Raw genomic sequence first — 27,867 nt, forward strand, 5'->3', positions numbered from 1 at the left:
ATCCCCCAGGAAACACTGAATTGTAGCAACCCCTGACTTTAGTTTACTTTATATAATTTTCTATTGTGTTATGTCTGTAAAGTAGCAACAAAAATAATATTTGACGAAGTCAAAAGAATTCTTATATCAAAATCAATAGCCGCAATGTGGACATAATTTTGTTCATAACACAACAAACAGGGCCTCTGTGCTTACCGCGGCCGCCAATTAAGCGCAACGCACACAGAGAAGCGCGAAACACTTTTTGCATTTCCCCCGCGACCACGACTATCGTCCGGAAATCGAGTGAGCCGGTCCAAAAATGACAAAGCGTCTAGCCGTATCAAGCGGAGCATGGCACAAAAACGTCCACGTCGACCGAACGCGACCGCACCGACAAAAAGTGAATAATGGACGTCCGAGCGCCGAGCGGTGAGCGGTCGTCGCACAATCACACTATTTCGAGATACATTTTCCTCCTAGCAATAATACTAACTAATAATAACGGAGGCTAGGCGTCCTGTTCAAACAGTACACGTAGATAACAATTGTTCAGCAGAAGCGACGCGCAAAATAAACAAGTGATCGTCGCGTCGATAGAAACAGCTTTGTTATATCAGCGCGCATGATAGGGTTGCCAACTTTATCTTATCTTAATGTATATAAATCACATGTCACTGTAGGTACGTTCTGCGTACGCGCTAATCTCCAAAAGCGCTCAACTAAATACATTTTGTGAGTGAGTACGCTTAGTTCGAGCTTGACAGATAGGATATTTTTAGACTCAATAGGTGGCGCTGTTGATGACATGTATTATTATGTGGTATGACGTATGCATATACCGATTAATAATATAATTAATATTGTACTACAATATAAACGTCGGTTTTACGTACGATATAGAATTACATTACAAAATATGAATTTATCATCAATCAACTGAATTTAATAAAGAGGCAAGGCGTGACGGTTTTGACTAAATGCAAGTCAATTTTTTTTTTTTATAAAAACGTAACTAATATATTTTGTATTTTTCCGTGTTTTCCTCAAAAAACTACATTTTTTTCAGTGTATACATTATTTCTATAGCTCACTCCGAAAAAAATAACTTTAATAATAAGAAAAAAAAATGCCAACCCTATTTGGCATGAAGAAAAAAGGAGCGCGTGGAGCGCTTCAGCGCGCAAGGTGAACGACTCTATATAATCGTAGGCACGCCGGCCCGATACGCGATACAGTGAAATGTGGGGATTTGAAAGGCGAAGTGTTATGCTAATCAGAGGCGCGTTCGCCGTAACAACCGTAACGATATTGTGTTGCCAATTACCAATCGTTATATACTCGTATCTCGTATACAATTCACATAATTGCTGCGTTTAAACACTTTTAGACGACGATACCTGACAGGTTTTTTGATAACAATTAACATATATTTATTTATAATACATGAGTAGCAGACGAGCATACAGTCCACCTGATAGTAAATAGCTACTGCTGTCCATCATCATCATAATCCACCCCAGATAGGTTTACATATTCCTATCTGAGATCGGTCATATATTATTGTTGCGGAATAAGCTGGAACGCCTAGGAAAAGTATGTTTCCATTACCACACCTTTTTGAAAAAAAAAATCCATTCATCGTTAAAGTGAATAACAGAAAATTGCTGCATTCATATTATTATTATAAATAATCATTTGTGGTTGGTTAGTGTTAGGTAATTTATGTTATTTTGCCCGTGTTTTCAAAGTAAGGCATGTATGAGAAATTAATTATCATATTATATACTTTACCTACCGAGGAAAACATTGTGAAGAAACCTACATACCCGAGTTTCTTCCACCATATATTCAAACTGTAAAACTGATTTATTGTATAATTATTATAACAATATTACAATAACAGCGATATCTATGACCTTGCTTTTTGAGCACTATTTATTAGTACATGCATACGTATTATATTTTCACGTGTGTTGAGGTTACTGACGATAGCGATTTAAATACTATGTACTTGCTTATCACTACCACGTGTAACGTGTAGTAACACACTTGTATCCTCTATATTAACGTCGTAAATTACAACTTCTTACGCGTGTAAATATTTTTTGACAAAAACGAAAATTTAATACTAGTAACATTTTGGAACAACGTTAAAACCAAGCAATTACTAAAATTTAAATGGTTTCAACTGGGATTTCTTGCAAGCGGCAGCTAGAAAAAATGTGAAAACATCTAGTTCGACGAAAATATCACATAGGATACTTTGAGATGATGATACATTCCTGTGCGCTTTCTACGTTAAAGCTTCACCAGGATTCCGAGTCGTGGGTGCCATAAACACACACAAAGACGAGTACAAATAAACCCAGAGCTAGAAAAGAAACATAAATTAATAGTTAAACATCTGCCTGACCGACAATTGAACCCAGAACCCATTGTAGGTAGGACCGATATGGTGACCGCACCATAATCTTCGCAGGCAGAAATACACACCTGCTTAGTGGACTTAACTCTCCTCGCTTTAATATAAGACTAGAGTCCAACAAGAGACAGTACCAACCATACATCGACAATGAAAGTCATCATATGTCTTACGTCACGACGCCACATAACGGAATACCAACCACTACCACTACCACATACGAGTGCGCATCGAATTGCAGCCGGCGAAATTATCTTCATTTGGATAATTGGACGCCAGTTATTTCCAACTTAATTGCAAGATGATTTATTTGACTTTATAATTGCATCGGCATACGAACGTACGATTGAGATATTATACGTAATGATTGTTCGTTGTAAAAGATTCTTTAAAATTTGGACGGCTTTCAACTTCAATGGAACAAAGGAGTGGAATTTCATAATGCGGTAATTTTAATTAATTATTCCGATATGAATGGGTAATTATGTTCAATCGAAACGCTTTTGTGAGTCCATTTTCCATGTATGTAATGTTACTTATTAATTAATTGAATAATACCCGTTACATATATTTTTAATTAACGAGGTGAGTGATATTTTTTATCAATATACAAATTATATCATGATATAAATGAGTATAAAATGTATCATTAACAATTGATTTTATCAACAATAACATTATTGAGCAAAAACAATAATTAAGATTGATTTTGGAAATATTATATTATGTCTAAATTGGTTGATCTATTCTATTTATTGTCAGAAAGTTACGATATATTAAGGGATAAAATGTTCATTTCTTTGCCAATATATTTCATCAAAGATGCTGAAATTTACATTGTAGTTTTGAACAATTATTTATTTTAACACAATAAGGAAAATATTAAAAGCCTATTTATAAACTAATTAGTTAGTTTAATAGCCAGCAATAAATTTAATAAATTAACAGCTAGTCATTGTAACTTTCATAAACTTATACAATACACAATGATAAAAGTAAAAACGGGACAATGGGACGACTAAGTTAGAATGCCTAAAATGTCTTTCCCTAGCCCATAAACTACCAAACAGAGGTAGTACGGCTTCACAATCGGTGGGTCTGAGGTTCGGATTTCAGACACAAACCTCTGATTTTTCAAAGTTATTTGCGTATTATTACTTTATTACATTTGCTATAACAGTGAAGGAAAACATCGTGAGCAAAAACATACATGCCAAAGAGTCCTAAAAAAGTTTTCAAGGTCTTAGGTAAACTTGGTACCTATTAGCATCCAGATAGCGCGATGAACTACAGGCTAAACCCCTTTCACACTGAGAATAGATTCATGGCCAGCAGTGGGACGTTAATGGGTGTATAACAACAGTACCATTTTACACTATTGTGGCGGAGACGAACCATAACGATTTCTTCCCTTTGCCGCTACCAATTGCTATTATATACCTACCTACTATACTACATTCGAAAATTTACATAGATACTAGAATTTACGCGACACAAAATTGCAGAGCTAATATTAACCAAGTCACGTGCGACAAAAGCTATAAAACGAGGGTAAAACATCGCTCCCGACATTACTCCATCCCGGTGCACCTGTTCACATCCACTGCAGTGATGCAAGGGGTGGTGGGGCGTAGGGTTGTCACTTGTACTATAAAATATTTATAGTCATCGATCGAACTATATTTCAGTTTGTTGTAATAAAGCCGAAATATAGTATATTTACGTTGGTAACTGAGATGTCGAGCGGAGTATAAAGAATATCGTCTTACGCTCGTTATCAATAGATAATTAATCTAACCTAAGTTTTATCAAAGATCAACATTTGTCAATGTCTAAATATAAAAAAATGTAAAAATATCGATCTGTGCTAGTAGAGAAATGGACAAATCAATAATGGGTGTTAGCCTCTGAGTATGTGAAGAAAAGAGATCAGAATAATGTATGTAGTTTAAAAAAATAGGTGTATCAACTATTTTATTTCTTAAAGTAAAGTGTTCTGCAAAATATTTTTCTTCAAAAACAGGTGGCAACCCTGGTTGGGGGAGGGAGCAACCCGCGGACTCGCGTCGCATCAGGAATATAGTTCAAAGTTGGAGTGACTGTCTATGGAGCCATCGCCTTCGGTAGCATAATATAAACTTTACGGTTCATTCGGATCTGCGTATAAAATTTATGTTAAACTAAATAAACTTGGTAGAAGTTAATGATGAACTTTATGAATGTCAGCTGATATTTTAGCGTTAGATTCTTTCCACAAAATCTCTTTTATTAAGATCCAAAAAAGAACGCGTGTGCGTGCAATAGAAGTTACAACAACTTATAATGGCGTAATAATAACTTAAATATAACTGAGAACGCAATTTATTAATGCAAACAATAAGAAAACTGTAGTGTTATTATTAATACAGTTGGTGAAGAACAAATTGAATTTCTTATTTATATTTGAAAAACAAATATTTAGTTTGCCTGAAAAACTATTTATTTCGAGACATTAATTTTCATTTCTATAATACATGATGACACAATGAAAAAAAAAATGGATCAATACACAATCAAACAACAGCTGACAAAAAAAAACTAAACCCAAAGGGTCGCATGACAAATAGAACCCTTAATTTATGATAAGCTCTGACACCTCGTTAAAAAGGGCTCTTGGAGACGGACCCTTGTGATAATACTATGGCAAAACCCTTCGTGACCATTCTTTTGTTAGTTCGCAAGTTGAATGTTGAAGAGACCGGATGGCTATTTAACAACAATATAGTTACAATTGAAAGGTGTTAAACCGAATTGACAAAACAGTTAAACACGAAGAGTTAATCTTATTCCGCAGCAGAGAAGAGCAACGTTTATATGATCGGATTTGGAAAAAAAACTATAGTAATGATTAGTGCAATTCCTAAACGTACAAGATATTTTGATTTATTTAGCTATTGTAATTTATCTAACCTAACATCGGACAAACGAATTAAAAAAATACAAGTCGTGAAAAGTCCATGCAGAAAGCAAATTTCGTATTTAATATTGAATCTTACATTACCGAAGTAAAATAAATGTTAAATAAAATAAATGTTCATCATCATCAATTTACTATGGTGCCAATGTTCGGAACCGAAATGAGTAAAGTGATAGTCTACCAAGCTGACCAAATAGTTATTGACAGATTTCACACACGCTTTTAAAAGGTTTTTATAGACTTCTCAGGCATGTAAATTTCCCCAAATCCTTTTATTTTACCTTTTACGCATGTTAGGTTATAATACGGACATGACAGTCAAATATGTGGGCCCTGGTCTTATATACCCGAGACCCTCCTTAGAGGCCGCAATTCATATCACTAAACAAAGCTTACATGCCAAATCGAATACGTATCAAACACAATACACATTCACAAGTAATAAAACCACTTACCACTTACAACTCCCAGCCAACCGGGCGTCGGAGTAATTTAGCGAAATATTACGATGGTTTCATTAGTGTGAAAGCCAAAACTGACTCAGGGTGGGCGGGGCGTTGCCAAGCTACTAATTAAATAGCCTTCCTTACCTGTAACAAAAAAAAGCAAATTTATTATAAATATGCCGCACTTAATTGTTCCCTGTGTAACTCGAGACTTCTTTTTGATGTTTCGTCAAACATCTTTTGTTTTTTAATTCGAATTATGTACCTACAAGGCGACCTTTGAAGGCGATCGCTGAATCTGGAGGCACGGCAGTGCCTCCGCCAAGTCGAGCCTATTATTTAACTGAAGTCATGAATAAACATTATTGTAATTGGGTCAGCGTGGAGTAGGCATAAACAATGAGTATGAGAGTGTTCCTGACTACCTGAAGAAGTTCGAGTTAACAAAAACTACGTTCAAAGAGTCTCGATTAGTTTTTGCATTACGAATTCATGTACCTACTCAAGAAGTTCGTCGGAAAATAATAAAATGCTATTATGATTCTATAATTAATTGTAATTATACATACATGTCGGTAATTCCCTACTAGAAATAAACGATAATTACGTTCACATTAAGTAATATCTTTAGCCATTTAGCCTTTAGGGCTTTTAAATCGTCGACGAGGAAGATAAGATAGCGCGAGAAGCAAATAAAAAGATAGAAAAGTAACAACATCTAAAATAAAATAAAAAACATTATTTCCTTCACCATTTTCACCTGCATTAATAGTAAAATTAATGAAGGAAAATATTCTGAGGAAAGCCTTGTAAGCGGACTATGGTCCATACGTCTTTCAGTCTTAGAAGAGATCCCAAAGTAGAGTACCCAGCGGTGACACACTAATGGTTTGACGTCGACCCAAACATATGTACTACAAATACTGTATAGACCGTTACTGGTAAAAGATTAGCTCAGCAACCGTTTCTATACGTCTTCTATTTGTTATAAAAACATTGTTTCCGCGAATTACTTTTATAATACGGTAGGTACGTAGTGGGTACACGTTCATACGTAATGTATAAACAGTCGAAGGTTGTCAAAAGTCGGCTCACATCTTGCCCGGGGTGTGGGGGTGGGAGCGGGGAGCCGAGGGGAGTTTGGGGCACGGGGGTGTCCAAGGTCACCGCCCTCGGCTACGTAACCTAACTGCGACCTAGCTGCGTCGCCGGGGCTCGAGTGCTATCACGAACACATTCGCAATATACGTTTCAACTGCAATTTTTATAGTTACATTGATTCTAACATGTTGGTAATAAAAATATTAGTCCACTTGGACGTTAGTACCTAATTACTAATTAATATTTATGGTTTACTCCTTAAAAGGTTCCAGCTCTACCTCAGGTTGGTCGATATATAATAATATCATTAAATATCTATAAAAATAGCCTTCGTGTGTGTAAAAAAGTTTTTGCAAAAGTTACCGATGGATTGATTTGTATAATTTTCATCCCATAGTTCCCACGGCAACGCAATGCAATATCACTTTGCAATTATTTTCTTTGTACATCTATATTCACTGGCTAACTTTTATTTATGTACTTTCCTATTAAATCATATCAGCACTAAGCTGTCCTCAAATATAGTTAGTTTCAAACAATAGTCTCGTAAATCGACAAATTATAGCGTCTGCATGACATTTAAATGAGAATAGCATTAAAACAATATTTTGCATTATAAACGCTAAAATTATTCCTATTACCAATACCTATTTCGGTAACAATAAATTGTATGGACTAAGCTACCGCACAAAGCGTAGTCTCATTAATTAGTATGTAAATTACTTTGTATTTAGATAACGTCGAAATTAATTAATTCTCTTTACAGTATTGTAATGTCCATTTGAAAATTCGAATTGGATGGCCGATATTATTTCCGTAGTGAATATTATCGGGAGGTGGTATCCATATATTAGTGCATTGAAACGAAATTGACGTTAAAAAAACGAAAACAATCCACTTTGGATAGATTTTAGATTACATTTTGAGGTGAGAAGATTCAGTGCATTTTGACGGCACTGTAAATATTCTTAATTAAACACTAATGACAGATGCGACTTCGTAGAGCCCGCACGCCACCGCCCTCCAAAGACAATTTATTAGATTTTTTTATTACCATTTTCCCATGTCATTCGCACTACCAAAACGAACGTAACGACACGTCCGTTCTATAGAAATAGACATACATACATACATTATGTACATTCGAAAATTCGTCCTCCTTTCGCAGCCGTATAAAGAGAGATTAAACCACAGTTTGCTATAAAAAGCGCTGCGTAATCGTTAGTGAAGCGATTCACAGATAATCTTTGGATAGATTAAAGACCAAAAGAAAACCGTATTCTAAAAGAAAACGACATTATATTTCTTTATATCACGGCGTGCGTAAATTGACGTTTTACGCACGCTTCGCGTGCGCAAAACCCTCATTTCCGACCCCGTAATATAAAATTTTATACAACACGCGGACGAAAAATGTTTTTCTGACTCGTGTGATTGCAGTCCTCGCCTGCGGCTCGGCCTGCAAACTCACACTTGTCAGAAAAAAATTTTTCGTCCTCGTATTGTAATGTACTATTTGATTTTCTGGTCTTAATCAAATGCTTTAAGATAATCTTAATGTTACGTGCAGTTAATAAGGAATAATGTATTATATAATATAGTATACCCTTATTATTGAAATAGTGAAATGAAAAAAGGATCTAAATTGTCCCTGATAAGACAGCAGACACTGGATGGTTGCTATTAATCATTTACTTAAAATAATTCCTCAATTTTTAACTAGTGCAAACCTTTTGTAGTTTTGTCTATGTCAGAAACTGCAAGTTAAGCCGACGTCATTAGGTATACCTATTCACGTAATTAGCTATTTCGAAACAAAGACATCAGTCATGCATGCCTACGCCTAAAAATACAGTCAGTACTAATTTTAGCACACCAACCAAAAACATGATCAAAGATGTTTGTGCGACAACGTATGTTTTTACACACACCCACCGTCCGCCACCTACACTTACAAAGTAGAACGTGTAATGAACAACAACATGGAATATGAGGTACGAACACGTGTCGCGTTCCGATGTACTCCTATACATCTTATATATTATATTCTCGTGTCGCAATGTTAGTTAGTTACCGTACTACTCTGAAACGGCTTTACCGATTTTTACCAATTTTATATGCATATTCAGTAGGTCTGAGAATCGGCTACTGTCTATTTTTCATACCCCTAAGTGATAAGGGTTGTTCCCTTATTTTTTTTTTATTTATATGGCAACACAACGTGTGCCGGTTCAGCTAGTCTTAATGTAAATTCACCTTTTGTATGTTCGTGTCAGCGAAATTTGAAAAGTATCTTTACTCGATTGATTGACTTGAGATTTTTACACTTCGTAACAATTCTTTATAAGAAACTTTATAAGTCAATTTTTTTTTACACTTTGTATTCCGAAGTTTTCTTCGAGAATGTTAAACGTAACTTGTAACTTTTTTTCATAATAATGAATATCACACTGAGCCATGAAAAAAGAGGCTAATTTACCTTCTTGTTGAACAGAAGTTCTTTTCTTTACTAAACTTGCCTTCCGACTTTATTGATGTTGCCGAAACATTCGTACAATATAACGGTTTTATTCAATGAAAATAAGATTTGTATACAATAACTCGTATACTAAGACGAATGTTACTTTTCGAGATGAACTACTTAACTTAGCATATCTAGCTTAGTTGAAGCATTTGTATGATCATCACGCGGGTCCATTATTAAACGAAATCAATAAGGCCATGTCAATAGCATTATCAGTAAAATTACTAAGTATTCCAAACATCAGCTCAATCGGTCATGCGAAAGTAGTTAAAAAATTAAGTTACGATAATTCACGCACAGACAAACATTCGGGACGTGTAACGAAACTCACATAAGTGGATACAATAAACAATACAAACGGTATACGCAAATCCGCGTGCACAACACAAAATCCGCTAAACGAGCTCCGCCAGAGTCCTTTATTTAATTATTAGCGGGAATGCAAACGGGAACAGAACGGGAAACAGCGTCAGTTGTCTGTCGTGTTCCCGGCTTGACATCCCTGGCCCACGTGTAAATGAAACAGGCTTATCGCTAATTTTATAAGGGGGAAATTGCAAACTGTGTTGTGTTTACAATTTTGAGGTTGCGAAACAACACATGCGGTCTATGATGCTACATGTTTCACCACAATATCATTCCGATTCAAGAGAACTAAATTTTGATCGAATCAAGGAAATACGCTGTACAGTATTTGTACAGCGTACAACGAGATATATATATTTTTTTATAATGTAGGAGTAGCAGACGAGCATGCAGTCCACCTGATGGCTACTGCCGCCCATAGACATCTGTAATCAACTTCAGATAGAATTAGATATTCCTCGGAAGATACGCCTCGGAAAAGTCTGTCTCCCTTACCACATCCTTCAAAACGGAGCGCCTAACACTGCTGTTATTAGATAGAAATAGGTGCGGCGGTGGTGCCGCCGGAGTCGAACCACAAAAGGTTCTACCACCTTCTTTTGAAACGTTATAGTTAATGTTTGAGATAAGCAATATATCTGATGCTAACACTTTCTGTGTCTCACCTCACCTTTCAAATCAGAATACACCATTAACTGCTGTTATAAGACAACAAAGTTGTTATAAGATAATAATGTACCTACGCTTAAACCTTACATTAGGTAATAGTCCAACACCCAACCACATGATTATAGTATTACACATATTACAATAGTTTTACACCGTAGACAACTTAATATATCCCTGCCCTGTGCTTTACACTCCTGGAATAAAGGAACACTCTCTATAAACTAGGTCCCTCATCAAGGGAACATCTTATTTCGATGTTGGAGGAAGCGAGTGTGCAGTTTAGATTGGCCGACTAAGGTTTAGGTAAAAAGAAATTTGGTCTTGTTTGTGTTGTTTTGTATTGTCGTTTTACGGGACGATATGTTCGCCCAGCGACAAAGTCCTCTTATAGATAAATAAATAATATTAGTAATAAGGGATCATATATTAAATTTATAACACGTACAAAAACCAAACATTGAAGCTGAAAGAACCCCAGATCTCCGTAGAAGGCCACAGCTATCACCACTCCTTGCATACGTACAATGCAAATATCGGCATTGTCGTAACAGTCACACGTTTTATTATTACATCACGTTTAATAATAGCGGTGAAAAGCGAAGCGTATGGAACAACAATTACCCGTTATCGGTTGTAACTACACTCGTAGTTAACACGAGTAGGATTGTTGCGAGGCGAACAATAGATTTTCTATAGGCAATAGGCAATCTTTATGTATGAAAATTCAGCTAACGAGCTTACTTAAAAGTAAATCGATGGATTAACTTGAATTATTTACGCAACATTGCAATGATATATATGTGTTTTTATATACATTTTATCTCTAAGTTTCCATGGTAACTCAAAATAAATTAGGTATTAAATATAACCATGTGTTTTCTCGGTTAATCTACGGGTATTAGTTTGATGACTATCGACCATTATTTATAATTAATCTATCCAATGTTTTTCACATCAATAATCAAAATTTGACAATCTCTAGTAGGCAGACATTGAGGAATTTCGACCTTTGGCAGGCTACTGAATTGATGGATTAATGGATGGATAATTATCAATAATAACGCACCTGCTCTAACCACAGCTTTCGAACCAAAATGTAACCTAAACCTCTTAACATTACTGTTATTAGGCAGAAATAGGTGTAGCGGTGATCCTAAAGTGCAATTTTTACATTGGAGTTCAACGACCTTTAACCGTCCCTTCACCTCAAACTTAAACACAGATAAATACACACAATTTCCACCACATTCGTTACAACGCTTGTAAATTACAAGATCTGTTTCGCACGCCGTCCATAAACCAAGTTCGGATTATAGTCTGTATAAATTTTAGCAATTTATCACGGGTCCTAAGCATACACTCGAGAATCACGTGTAACATTCAAATGTAATATATCGCCTTGTGTGACCGAACGCAATTACTTACGAAGCTAATAACCTTCGAATGTATTAAGCGAACTTTATACCCGAAATATGTATTTTTAAATTAACGTTATAATATATCATAGGTAGGTACTCGTACAAATTGTATATGATTTTACCTGTTTACACCAATTATTTGATACTGAAATTATTACTTATAAATATTTAATTTTAAAATATGATTTTATTTAAAAACACGTATTTCGGTTGATCTATACAACTATTTATTAATCTGTGTCTATACGCTGTACGCTTTAAAAGTCTATTCTACCGTACATTATTATTTCAGCATTCTGTTTTAAGATCAATTTTATAACTATTTATTTTTCACATAAAATACATGTAACCACATTTGTTTTTGCCTCCCAGTATCGCTCAACATTTATTTTTATACTCCTACAAAAGTAGCCATACCATTACATCACGCGTACCTATTATTGTAGCCCATATTATATTATTGTAGTACCTATATTGAACAGCTTCATTCTCAACAGGTATTGCGTTGCAACCTTTTCAATATTGAATTAGCGTAGTGGAGGAAAAGCCGTGTCAATATGATCCGCTTACTCAGTGATCGCAAACAATGACTCATTACCTACTTCGTAATATTGTGAAACATCAATATAAAGTATCGAGAATTCTTTCACCTGTAGCTATTCACATGTAGCTGTCCCAAAATATTATACTGAAGTAATATACTTATGTATATTACCTAAGAATGATATTTCTAATAAATATATACACACGAATAGGTCATATGAGAAAGTAAAAAGCAAAAAGACGAGATAACATTTTCAATTAATGTGTTAATAGTAACACGTGCATAGGCATTATCATACTCTGTTTGTGCTTGAAATAAAAATAATTCTAAAGTCAAACACGAAATAGTCGAAACTTTAGTTTTAAAAGTTTTATCGACATATACAAACATTAACTCAATAAAGCTTACTAAAAATCAAACGGTGTAAGTCTTTCCCGCGAGGCGCTAAGGACTAAGTTAAACTGTTTTTATTTATGTTTATGTTCGTGTACGCCGACTACAATACCAGTTTCGAAAACATTTTTTGCACGGACCGCGATGGCCTCGGTCGCGACATTCGGAGCAAAAGTTCCACATGTACTTGCCGTCGTATAAAATTACACGGCAATTATGACTTTCCACTTAACGCTGGTGTGAAACAATGTTAATTAATATGATATTCGTGACCGAAATTTAATTCCGTCTTGAGACATATTATGTGTGTATTAAGTATCAACATAGAATCATAAATGATAACAAAGCTGAAATATTTTAAAATACACTAATAAAAATTACCTAGAGCGACAATTTAATTTTATATTTCCGAATTTATTTTAAGTCAAGCAAATAAGATACATGCTTTCAATATTTCACATACAGGCATATTAGAATTGAATTAATACTACTTGTTATAATAGCAAAGAAACACATACATCAAAGAAGAATAATCACATACCAGAAGTAATGTAAATTGGGCAACATCGCACCTGGCCAATTGGCGCTAACCATACCAATCGTAAGAATTAAAAGTCAACATTGGGTCATAACATAGTCGATAACTACGTTGAAAACGAACGGCAGGATGACTGTATCAAGGCATATTTAAAATATTTAAAAGCAATAAATTGTAAATCCAAAACGTTCTAAAGCTTATAACTCAACGTAGATATTACCATTACCCCTCCAAGCAAACGCATTCCACAAAAACAACGTACCCGCACGTCTCATTTATCAAACCCCATAAAGCGTCTCTACGACCTTTCGGTTCCGAGTAAACGCAACAGAATTAATCGATTGGAATTTATCTGGGTACCGAGAATCTTGAAAAACATAACCGTAAGAACGTTTGTCCACCGCCGCCGTCACCGAACCGTCACCGAGAACGAGATGACGGCGCCGAAGTAGCGGTACATACATTTACTATAGATTCATGTCCACCGCGCGTCTGTCACCAGAGCATCGTCATCTTAGTCGCCGAGATTTCGAGTAGATCGGCGTGACCGCTAGATCGGCACCCGAGATTATGACGGGCCGATGTGCCGGCAATTTAAAACACGTTTGAACTTGTTCACACAATGCCGTCGCACCGTACACATTAGCTTAGTTTATTTTTTTTTATTATAATCTATTTTTTATTTTTAATAGTCGTATTTAAATAGTAATTTTATTTATTGTTATTTTTTTGTTGGCTGAGAGTTAAAAACTTAACCGGCGAGTTCGAGCGCGGTGGACAAGCAAACGCCATCACGTCATATTAAAGTCTGGCCGAAATATTCCCGTTCTCGGTAACGTTCCGGTGACGGCGGCGGTGGACAAACGCCCTAACTCGTATAGGACAATGCAACATAGCCGGGAACCGGTCCGGACGGAACGCCAGGTGGCAACGCAACCACCAACCGGCGGACGGTCGAGACTTGTCAATGTCAATTAGAGAAAAAAAAGGCAATCGCCAACTGACGACTATACTATACTATACTCCAACTCGAGCCTATACGAGCATAGGCTCGAGTTGGAGTTGCGAATCGCGCGGGGCGGAGGAATTTTTAAGTTTTAATTATACGGTTCGATGCCAGAAGGCATTATTAATGGTATTACTGGGAGTTACTGCGAAGTTTGAAACCTTATGATTTTTTTTATAAGTAGCAAAAGAACAGGCAGTCCATCTGATAACAAGTAGTCGCTGTCGTTCATGTACATCATTAATCAACTCTATAATACGGGTCTATCTAAGGCTGTTCAGATGCATTGCCACTCCTAAGGATAACGATGGTCGACTTATATGCAAGTCAACCGGCATCCACGTCCTTCCACTGAAACGCAACAACCACTTCAAGCTAGAAAGTATCAAACCGTTCCTAGCTAATAGTGTTTTGTGTTAGAGTTGCATATGCAAACATTACTTTTTAAAAGGTTCCACTAGCTCTGTTGACGAGGTAACTTCTTGGGGCGCAGCAGTCCCCTAGAGAGAAAGACACTAGTCCCGCTCGACAGTGTCATTGTGTTTCCCTTTGTACTATGTTGTTTTGTTAATGACTTACGACTCTGGAGGCCATGCCCCTAAGGTACATCTATTTTGGATGGTACGACTATTGTTGTACTGGTCAAATTTCTTGTTTTCCATTTCTGCTCTATGACGCAAAAGATGAATGCTAGGAAATATTATATACAGGGTGATTTCTTCAAATGGGCCTTCAGGGCTAAATCCGAATGTGTAAGGGGTAGCGAAAAATGCTGAAAGGAGTTATTAACTGGATTTCAATAAAAACTAAAATTGCATCATTCGTGTTTTAAAATATCATTTTTAAGACATTTCCTTTAGTTTGTCATTTATCATAATTCCCAGAATTTGATACTTATAAGCGACACTATCTGATGGTGGAAAAATATTAAAAAATATATTTTTTTAAATGTAATCGTTCGATTCCTGGCTAGCGATGCAGTTTTAGTTTTTATCAAAATTGGCGTCGTAACTTCTGTATAAGCATTTTTCGCTAATTCTTATACATTAGAATTTGGGTCTGGAAGCCCGTTTGAAAAATTCACCCTGTGTATGACGACACAACACTACAAAACGAAACTATTTGGCACAACAATGTTCGACGAGTGTGTCATTCACACCTTTTTAACTCTAACAAGATCAGTGACAAAAAGATGGACAAACAATTTTTTGCGAACGCCACGTCCGCCCGGAGCGGTCACAGCCAACGTCCCGCTGACGTCAGCAAACGGTTCCATAAAAGGGAGAGAGCGACGCGTTTTGCACTGATTGCAGATTCGCTTTGTGAAATACTTCAAGTGTCGTTTGTGCCTACGAAAGGAGGATCGTGGGTTAAGAAACGCTTTTGTTCTACCAAGCGAAAGATTTCGAAAATTTCGGTAAAGGCGAGATGCTGACTAATCAGTCTACTTGAGAGTGAACTTATTCGACTTGATTTCCTAATAATAAGTGAGAAGAGAATTAAATATGAATAATGGTATGTAGGAAGACTTCTTGATCATTAAAAAAACTGTCGCAGACTTGCAATTACGACAATAAGACCGCCTCGAGTTCGACTCTAGCATGCTCTAATTGAACAAGACAGCTGAATCTGCGAATAACTCCGTAACGCGATTCGTGTCGGCTATTTAGTTCGCAATTCTTAAAACCGACTCTATAAACAATGCGACAATAAGTAGCACAAACATTACACGAGCGACACAAAACTAAACCAGTCCAATCGGCGAACTTAACGCTTACCTACTACGACCAATTTCGAAAGCAGATAGTGGTTAATAAACTCGGATTGATTGAGGAGTCTGAGGTTGAAATCCCAGGCACGCGTCTCTGATTTTTCAAAGTTATGTGCGTATTAGAAATTAATTGTCATTTGTTTAAACGGTGAAGGAAAACATCGGGAGGAAATGTGCATACCTGAGAAATCTTAAAAAAATGTTTTTAAAGATATGTGAAGTCATCCAACGCACTTTGCCGCCACGGTGTACCATGGCCTAATCCTTCTCATTCTCAGAGGAAACCCGTGCCCAGCAGTGGGATAGTGATGGGTTGATAATGACGACCAATTCGAGTGACGTCACAATCGGCCGGGCGATTTGAACGATCGTCGTAAACCCGGGGCGGTCAAGGCGAGCATAAATATTACGATCGCAAAACGAAACTAGCCGCGTCCGCAATCCGCGCCGCTTCGGAAAACAATTCCGTGAAACCGGATCGCTGCGGGGTTTGCGTCAGCAAATGTCGACCGCAGTTCCTCTCCCCGACAGAGCCATTGAGATACTAAGGATGTGGCCACGCAGGAAGTTTTTAACGTGCCGTTCGGCTTCTGTTGGTCGAGCCCGGAAAATATCTGTGTACATTTGTAGTCCGAAAAGTTTGTGAATAAAACACACGTATATATGTTATTAAGCCTAGTCTTCGAAATCTACATTACAAAACAGCGCCATTTTAAAGTAAATATCCGCTAATATATAAAATACCAATTAATAATCCTATTTCATACGCAAGTGGTTAATGTTTAAATTTGGTGAGTAAGCCTAAAAGCGAAATGAATTATTGCACAATTATGTTAATTACAATTACATACAGCATAATTTAAGGCCTTGTCGGTATAGCAATATTTATGACCCTCATATATTTATAAATGTGAATTAAACGACAAAAAATATGGCAAACGTTAAATGTGTTATAAAAACCGAACAGCGCACATTCCGTCTGTATCGCGTTTCAGAAACACAACGATAATATTACACAAACAACTTCACAGCCAAATATGCAATGTTAAACTTGCGAAAATATACCGGGCACCTTAGCGTCATACGATCGTATCCAAACCCGATACCATGGCACTCTGAACTGTTCATTTTAAAAACAAATGTACCTACAGTGAAACATTTCTGATTCATGTGAAAATCCTAAAGTGAATCAATTCATTTTAATAAAAATGCAACGTAAGTCGCATGAAAAAAGTGGTCCATATAACAGAACCCTTATAGAGTCGTCGAGAGCATAAGAAGCCATCGAGACACAAGCTGAGTACGTGAATCAACTGTTTACTCAGCTCCACATTAGATAGGTATCTACAGTATTCCACAGTAACATGTTTACCGACTTGAACGAACTCCCTCGTATATAACTAGGGTTACCACCCTTACTATAATAATTGTGCTATATTTTAGTCAATTGGAATGTTGTGGAAAAAAATAAATGAAGGTAGGTACTATATATAGTAGAAAAACCTTAAAATAAATGTTTTAATTCAATCTGTGACCAACATTTTTTCGTAAGATTATTTTTTTGTAAGAAATACGAGTACAATTTTTCCTCAAAAAGAGTGGCAACCATAAATGTAACGTATTTTCGTCACGATTAGTATCAGGTACATGTAATACCTACCGAATACCAAAAACAGCGCGCATGTTTTAGTGAGATTTAGAACGTTTTATGTCAGTTATTAACCGAGTAGGTACTAGACCTACTCGGTTAATAACTGACATAAAAATGGAAATCGCGTTTAAAACGGTTCGAGTTCATGTAAAATTAATGTTGTCGTGCGCAAAAGTATCATAAGAGCCTTCTACTTCGGGTCACAAGTTTTTGCTTAGCAAAAAGAAATATTTCAAGTAATGTAATAAAAGTATTAATCGATCCAATATACAACATTTATTATTCCCGCGCAAAATTCAACTTCCACGTCAAGAGCTTGTCTACTTATTTTTTCTTGCTAAGTCATACAAACGTACCAGCCAGTGATTATATAAATGGGCACTTATTATTATAAAAATAACACGAAATAATTAATTAAAACGCTAAAACGCTTTCTACACTCACAGCCCCACACTAGGATTCCCTGAATCGTGGGTGCTATGGACACACACATAGACAAATACACAAACACCCAGACCCAGAAACCTAAATTCATCATTTAGATTTCTAACTGGCCCGGGATCGAACCCGGGACCCTCTGCGCGTCAGACCGGTATGGTGACCGCTCCGCCACGCGGGTCGTCATACATCGGGGTATTAAAATAATACTATAATTAAATAATTTGAATATATTTCTAACACAAGATATTTTTAAAGAAATAAAAGAGAACTATATTTTTTTATTTAATATATAATTAATTATTTATTACATTAAGAAGTTAGTCTTTAGTGTCATAACTAAATTATTATTGCCCTGCTGCTTACATATTTTGGATAAATCGGATTACTTCACAGCGATTTGGATTTCGTCATAATATCTGTTATGCTTAAACAGGCTGATAAATAATGAATTTATATGACGCACATTGCCTTAAAAAATCAATATTTAACGCATGTTTAGATACGAAGGCAAAATATTTCATATGTAGGTCAAATTACATCAGACATTTGCGTTTAACCAACCAACACGTTTAATAAAGTTAAGCCTATTTTCCTAATAAAACAAATTATAATAATTTAATTACCCGTGCAATTTCAAAAAATATAACGCCCGTTAGAAATAATAATCTCATTTATTGCCTAGCAAAGATCGATATTCACCTATTTCTTTATACTAGTCATTGTCAAATTTCGTTCCGTGGTAGGCATAATTTTATAGATTGATTTTATCAATAAAGGCGGAATCATTCAACTTAAGTACGATAACAAGTTACGTTAATAACAAGTTACGATAAATAAAATAAATATATATCATAATATAGTACTCGTCGCGAATAACAACCGATAACAGATACATAAAGACTTTCGTATTAATACGAAAGTCTCAAATTACAAAATAATCAGTTACATAGATAAAGGTAAGTTTAGAGGGTCGTTAGAATCTAAATAATTTGTACATAATAAATAATAAAAAAAATGTGGGCGTTCATATCAATATGCACTGCCACAATTAAAACTAATTCAACGACACCTTAACGTTATAATCCGTCAAGCCGTTTGGGGTGCAAGAAGTGTCAAAGAGTGAAACAAACAAACAAACATACATTCATACCCTCGAAAAACATTTTTCTGCAGTCAAGTAAAAAATAGTGTCTACAATCGTAAAGCATAAATGTGATATTAGTTAGTATCTAATGGTGACGCAACAACATCGTTACAAATCCATATATTTCAAAGATAAACCTACCGTCCCAAATTGCTGGCGAAATCTTGTTTTGCGTTCGGTATCGCCCGCCCATTTCAATTCCAATTACTGTGACCGCAAAAATCCGGATTTTCGTATTGATAAGCCGACGCGATATAAAAAATGTAGAATGTTATGATAAACAAAATGGGCATGGCAATCGTTCGGCGATAACTTTGTCGACACAACATCACCCAATTTGTGACTGAACGATATAATGTACACGTTACACAATCCGTTTGTCCTGGCAGACGTGTGTTGGGAAATTTTATGTGATATCATCGTGCACTAAATGACAATTGGGCGTTATTTTCCTTATATATATATCATTCTGCGACAATAACAACAGGTAATACGACAGCTAACAAGTAAGTTATTCAACTAAGTCCTCCAGAGTAGCAACAAGCAACACATATATATTCATTTTGATTGATTTTCTCTTCTTCTCTATTTGGTATGTATAATAAATGTCAAACAGTATTCACAAGTATCAAGTGAACACACAACACTAAAATCATTAAACGTAGAATCCAACTGTTTCAAAACAGACCTTCAAAGCCAGCTGAAACTATCATAAAACAAAGAAAGCTTCAAGAGCTGATTCCATTTCACGGAACACACGAACACAGAAACAAGTTAACTCGAAATTCGACAACAAAACGGCTTTGCTGCAGCGCAAAGGAAAACGGGTATAAAATTAAAAAAAAAAAGAGAAGTAGCGAATACTATTCCGCAGTCATTCGCCTCGGAAACAACATAAAAGGCACAAACTACAAGCCAGTTGCTCCACACGACGAAAATTCTAAAGGCGTTGACACGTACGCAAATGTTTGTTTAGCGATTTGCCCAGTTAGTGACAATTGTATATATAAAACTACCAGTCAAATAAATGCAAATGTTTTAACGAGTTTTAAATGGGATTAAGACGATAAGCGAGTTGCTTATTGTAATTTGTTGCATAATCATATCAGGACATGTATAATAAGATATGAACTAAACAGCTTAAAACATTAAAAATTATCTACGACTTCATAATAACAAGTATGTATTTATAGATAAGAGACACAAGACTATGAATAAAAACACTTTTTTTTAAGTACTGCTAAACGATTCCTATCGATCGTTAGTTTAAAATGACATTACCTCAACATTTAAACGTCGCATAACGTCCGCCGAAACGCCATTCTAAAAGTGGCGTGCATGAAATCGCCCTAATAGTTTGAACTGCTCCCAGACGGGTCGTGGCCAACTTTGTGCCGACTAAGTAATTGCCTTTTACAGTTTTGTCGCGAGCTAACTTCCGAGCTGACTCATCGTTCGTCTTTCCGAACGACATAAAAAGCGTCCGTCTCTGTGTTATGTTAAAATGGAACTAAATTGTAATGGACAAAGTGCCTTTTGCTTTTTTATTGGTGTTGACATTCAAGGAAGATCTACGCTTTGACGTAATTAAACCATTATACCGAATGGACATTTTTATTATCAAAATAATGTCGTGTCGGTGAAAAATATTAGTCGCTTTAGTTGAACAGAACAAATTGCCTGTTAGATTGAATGACAAATAAAATTCGTTCGTTATTTTTTCGAACAACACCAGCGTTAGTGTGTCAATAGAAATCTCGTTTTATATTTGTTTCGAATGCAATCAGAGTAACGATTTATAGGAACGACACGTTTCAATGAATACAAACGAGATTATAAAGTATCACAAAAAAGTTTAATATTAAAATACTTTGTATAGCGTAACTATGCGTACTTAGTTCGTAGTTGTTTGATAGGAAAACTTCCGAGAAACCTTAGTACATTAATGAAACACGTGCCCGTTATCAGCACGATCCACTTGTGCAATCTCATCAACAACGCGCGCCGCATAAATCTCCGGGGCTTTTCAGGCGAGTGGCGTTTAAGACCTAGTTCAGAGCGGCCACGTCAGCGCGCGTCCTGCTGCTAACACATCAGTTTTCGCAAAAACAACGTGCCTCCACAATACTACAATAGGTGGCTGAGGCGGCTGAGCCGAGCGGGTACCCCCCTCCACCCCGCCCCCCATCGCTTAACGCCACCTCACCCCCGCACGCCCCCCACGGACGCCACTTACGTGACTCAGCAGCGAGCTTTATATCAAATTCGACGTCGTGCGACTTTAGTGGCTTGTTTTTCGTTGTAACGCAGTTTTTTTTTCTGTCAATAAAACATTCGGTAATGGCGCCATTGGCAATGATAAAGGTGAACAACGGCGGAGAATAAATTATAGAGTTGTAGAGCTTCTTTCCTTTTAATAAAAGTTCCGCAAGAGACTACTCTGGGTGCGCGGGGTGCGGAAAACTTTTACAACTTCTTATTCGAAAGTTCTCTCAACGGCAAGGTTAAACTCAACTTTTTCCAAAAGCGAAACTGACTTATGTAACTTTTATAACTTGAAAATTATATATTATTTAGTAGTTATCAGGCTGCTGTTCTAGTTTAAAATATGTGGTTAAAGCTTATCGTTATTTAAGTGAAGAGTTCCAACTCGTATTTATTTTTTCTAGCTTCCGGACTTCATGAGATACATTGTGAACATCTTATTATATTATACGCATGACTGTTTGCCACTTCAACAACATTGAACAAAAAACCTTTAATACTCCACTAAGAAAAAACATTCCAAATCATCTTCTACCCGTATTTATCACCTCGTGAGCAAAACAAGTGACGCTCGAGCCCAACCAAACGTACTTTAATAGGACAAAGAGCGAAAGGTGAATAACCCAAGAAACGTGGCCGACCACGCGGAGCGTTTCCGATACGAAACGAAATCCAATTAGGCATCCCATCTCGCCAGGCTTTCATTAACCAACCGTATAAGCGGAAACCGTAAAAAAAAGCCAAACCGGGAGACTCAGCTCCGCGAAAACGGCTTGCACAAGACGCTATTAAACACATAACGATCCACGCTCAGTATGGCCGAGTGTTTAATTAGATTCGCGCGATAAAACTCCTATAAACCGAGCGACGAAAAAATGTTATATCCTGTCGTGTCAGGGAAAACATTTCGCATTGTGCAGACTTCCAAGAAACTTGTAAACGGTAAAACGGTATGAAATCAGCTAAAACAATGTCCGTTTACATAGTTCGTTACGACGATAATAAAAATAACTGATTCACCTATACTTAATTGCAATTTACTTTGAACATTCCGTTGAACATTAAAACCGGTTGTTAATTACAAACAAAACTTAATTAAAATCTTCCATTGACAAGTGACAGAGGTAGAATTTTCCTCTTTCCAGTCCACTAATGAGCGGTTGATAGGTAACGCAATTCGATCGGCTTTGAAGTAGGTCCGACTGATACAAATCATGTGGTATAATAAAAATTTTAAGTTTCGAAATTATGGACGCCATTTGACCCATCATTTTATATAGTCGTTGACTGGAGTCGATATCGTGTTAGTTGGGATCGTAAACGGACTATAAAAATTGGATTTAGCTGGAAATTTTGCTGAGAACTATAATACAGCTATATCCTCTTTTTATAGTGAGACCTAACGATAAGATTGACAAACGCGTTGAACAGAAGAGTCGCCATTGCATTGTGTCATGCTTCAATGCGTTAGAATATAGCCCGCTAAACTTTTCTACTAGCCTTACGATATTGGACATGTCAAATTATTATACATGTCTTATTAGACACACTGCCATTGATCACAAAACCAACCACACGCCTTACAAAATACCTAATCCTAAACTATAATCTTCAAAAACTAAAAAAAACATTAAAATAATAATAAAACTTCATAATACAAGTGTCCAAACTTTTGAATAGTAAAAGATAAGTCGAAACCGTAAAGCGGTAAAATTCACCCTATAGGGACACTAATGACCGGTTGATGGGTATGGCATTGGTAGGGTTTGAAGTAGGTCGGGCGGGCACTCGAATCGAGAGGATAACTGTCGCGTTGTCGACGGTATTACAAGGACCCGTTGGGACTTTGTGGAATTATATGAGGAACTGGAGTAAACTAATGGATGGTGGTAAGATTAGGATACGGTTATAACTCTATAAAACCTACGCCTATGAATCCTACTCAGGTTTCATAGGCGCAATCGTAGAGTACCTAACTTTTTATTACCATCGGTATTAATTCTCTCTGATTATATAAATAAATAAATAAAATTAGGGAGCATAAATCTATACACTAAATAAGAATCAAACAAAAAAAAATGTTTTATCTCTCTTATCTTGGAAGTGGCAGACCAGTCTTTTTATCCAAAATTTCAGGCAGCTCTTAAGCTTAAACTTTCGAATAACTAAAGATCATATATGACAATAAAGTCTTAACTTTACGGGCATATGTATTCTTTCGTAATTCAAAAAATAAAAGAGAACGGTAACAATCACAAAAACCTTTTTTATTACTTTCGGCCCTAATTTCTTTCACATGAACACATAATATCTAATCAACGACAACATTTCGTTCGTTTCATCCCTAAAGACTCTAGCAACGATGCGTCGACCGTTTCAATACGATCCTCTCACGCCCATACGCCGCATTCACGTCGAAACGAAACGAAAATAAAAACGCATCCAAATCGTTGTATCGATCAAAACGGTGCCCAATTCGTGACCAGACGGTCGAACGCAACGAAGCACTTTATTTTAACGGCGATCAACTGTACGCCCGATAATCGTCTGATTTATTTCTGCAGCTAAATTACGACCGATGATTGGTCACGGATTCGTTTGACATTGATAAAAATATATATGCCTTTATCTCTGTACGTGTTTAACGATCGGTTTTAAAGCGTTGATTGGGTCGAATCGTAAATAGTCACTGATGTAATTATAGACGGTTCAAAACGTAATTTCTCATTATGAAGAAAAAAATTAGATAAATAAAATATACGTTTTTCGTATCGTATAACAAAATTGGTTCGGTTAATATTTTTTGTTTAATGTATTACAAGTATATTAGGTTAATCTATACGGAATGTTCAAATTAGAACTATTGACGCGACTGTTCCTGTCTTTTTGTATGTCACGGCATTTATTAATCAAACATATGGCGTTCCTATGTAATGTTTATGGTACGCATTGGTAATTAACTTGTAATTAAATTCTATTTGGAGATGGTATACATGCCTGTGACAGATAGTAGCTACACATTATTAACACCAGAATTCCCAGTCCCACCACAAATAAGTGGCAGAAAATCTTATTCAAACGTACAAAGTGCAAACCTTGCAAAATTGACATCACGACAGTTTCCCAATCGGGCACATACAGCCGAAATATTAGGGGCTAGAAGGCGTGCCTAACGCCATTAACGTTCGGCCACAACTAGGAAAATTGAGCCATAAATTGTTTACCGTGGCCCGACCGGCTGCATGCAAAGGAATCGCGCGTACCTATGGAATATACATGGGCTAGTGTCGAGCTAGGGACATACTCCGTCTACATATTTGTAGCTGACATCCGAGGTTGGGAGCATGCGTGAAACATATCTCTGAAAACTGAGCAGTCATCTGATAATCTTAAATGCAAAATCAATTCGATGAGGATATTTTTTATAAGAATTTTGTTTTTAGAATTATTCTAGATTAGTGAGCACTTGCTAATAATTTATTACTATGACCAGTTTTGAAGCTTCTTTTTTTCGCGACCACAATATTCGGGAATTTTAAACTGGTATAATACGAATAGGTAGAAGCGACGTTATCCTATTTACGTAGGTACCTAAAACTTTAAATACCTCACAGACCCTATTTTATTTAGTCCCTAATATTAACGAGGCAACATTTATTCCCAAATGGATATGGGCATTATAAAAACGAAAACATAAACTCAATGCATCAATACTAAATTCCCCAAAAATATTTATTTATCAACGCACAATAAAATTTACGACAAAGTATCATTCAAAAGTCCGCATAAAGCAAAACAAAAAGACAACCGCACCAAAATCACATAGGGCCGGGCACAATAAGCTGAATTGAGCCATAAATTGTTTATCGTGGGGCAGCCGCCCGCCGTAAACAAAGAAATGATCGCGCTCCAAATGCTCCAATGGACCATTCACGTATTTGTGTTGCAGTTGGAGCGGGCATCATGCAGTTGCCAGAATTGCCGTTTAAATGGAACATCCTAATTCGGAGGGGCGCTAAGACCGCACAATGGTAGATCGTGCGTAAACGGAGCGAACATCAAGTTCATATATTAGGAAGTGTGCCCAATTAACCGCCGTAACAGACAGGGTATTTGTAGCAGCGAATTCGCGTTTTGGCGACTGCATCAATGCTGCATCACTTCTTGGCGACTAGCATTCGGTTCCAACCACTGCATGCATCACAATGCGTCCAATCTCTTTCAAAGAATTGATAGGCCTTCGGTCGCGGCAATCGCCAATCGCTTTCAAAGAGTAGTTAAAACCTTAATCGCAGCTGCTACAAGTAGTTAGTCTGCAGCGTCCTAAACACTGCTCGGTGAATAGTTTCAAACTTTACAATACGAGATGTTAAACTATTCATGGCTCATTGGGTCCAATGATATAATAACTGTGTGATGTGATAACGTATATCTACTAGTATCAGACTTACAACGTTATCACAGCTGTTATTCATACAAGAGTTTCTTCTAAATGACTTCACAGATGTTTGCAGACTGCAGTGACCAATAATAATAATCCTCATATAGATTCCATGCCAGCTTCCTACTTATATAACACAAAAAAAGCCTGATCGAGCAAGATTCGCTCCGCGTATTCGTCTAGTCATCTCTTGACGTAATAATGTGACGTTGTGACAGCTAATATCATACTGGTACTGTGATAGCTAATATCATATTAAAAACAGAACACCAAACATAAACGTGAAGCGTAATAAAACGACTTTTATATTATTTTTGTAAATTCATTCTGTGACACCTGTCTAGATAAACTTATAAAGTAAAACACAACATATAATGTCGTGAGACTAATGCCATAATATATACGTATACAATGTATAGGTGCATACATGTGCAAGATTTTCTCTGTTAAGATAAAAGTTATAATATAATGGATATTTTTCACAAGCATCTAGTGCATCTAATAGTGAGTGCCTAGTGCCCATGGCCATGTGTTATAAACACCAGGTAAGATTCTAACCTTAGGTCACTCACAGATGATTTGCTAACTATGACTAAGTTGGAAACCTTGGAAAAGTATGTCTCCCTTAACACACCCTTTACACCAGAACACATCGGCACTTAACACTGCTCTTATTAGAAAGAAATAGGCGTAGCAGTGATGCCGTCATAATCGAACCACAAAGGGCTCTACCACCTTCGCCACCACATACTATAGCAAGTCTTTAATTATATTTTAATTCGTGATATTAGATTTTTAATAGTTTAATTATGATAATACTGCTCCTACAGCTATTTCACTCGCTTTCTGTATTTGCATGCTGTCTTCACCTATAATTGTAATGACACTAACCTCTTTTCTCTGTATTTATGACTGTTGCTTTTATTTGGTGTACATTATGTTGGTGATCATGAATACGTGACTAAATAAATAAACATTATTTAGATGTAAGGCACTCGTATATAAATTACGATAGTTATATACATCACCACAACTCGCAGTATATTTACGTGTTGTATAACGTACGTCGTGAGCATAACATATGTCTCCGTCCCACGCGCAAATTTAAAATTTAGTCAGCGCATTACTTAGAGTGCCGTCAAAACAAAACGCCATACATATTTTATACATAAACGTATAATTTGATGGTCTATTAGACATATTTATGACAGTATACACGGTATTCGAAGGGATTACCCCTTTAACATTGATCGCTTTACTATTTTCAAATGATGATCCCTTTGTGTAGCAATTTTAACTGATTTATCAATCACATAATAGTGATCCGTTGAACTAGGGTTTGTAACTGATTTCGTAGATTACTATAAAACAAGTATTTAAATTAAAAATTTCACTGAGTTATGTCTCATTTACTTTCGTTGTTCAACCAATTAATACATCTTATTAAAATTTAGGAAAATTAGATAATTATCTTGATTTTAAAATTGTAGATGCCTTTGTAAGTTCCTTCCTTAATTTTTACAAAGCAAAAATATCAAAAACTAAATACATCATGAAGCCCGAAACGAAACTAGTTAAAAAAAAAATACTTTCCGTCTGACGAAATTTCCATTGTAAGTATTTAAACAATTTAACTCATTTAAATTATAAAACAATGCAATCCTTACAAGATACTTTGTAACGCTTAATGTGAGCGGAATGTCATTGTACGCAGTCGCCAGCCAACGACAGATTAAAACATTGTTGTCGAAAATAAATCTTAGGAAACGGCTGTCGCAAATGAGATTTA

The 27,867-nt window shown here is 36.3% G+C and overlaps 1 protein-coding gene across 3 annotated transcripts in view; it reads right to left on the minus strand.

The window, feature by feature from the left end:
* The window catches only part of CtBP (C-terminal binding protein), a 178,738-nt gene that overhangs the window by 133,795 nt on the left and 17,076 nt on the right, over positions 1 to 27,867 (minus strand). The gene's annotated exons all lie outside the window — the stretch shown is intronic.

Source organism: Epargyreus clarus, unplaced genomic scaffold, assembly GCF_041222505.1.
Source record: "Epargyreus clarus isolate Ecla_fem2 unplaced genomic scaffold, WU_Ecla_fem_2.2 ptg000002l, whole genome shotgun sequence".
In the NCBI taxonomy this organism is placed as follows: Eukaryota; Metazoa; Arthropoda; class Insecta; order Lepidoptera; family Hesperiidae; genus Epargyreus; species Epargyreus clarus.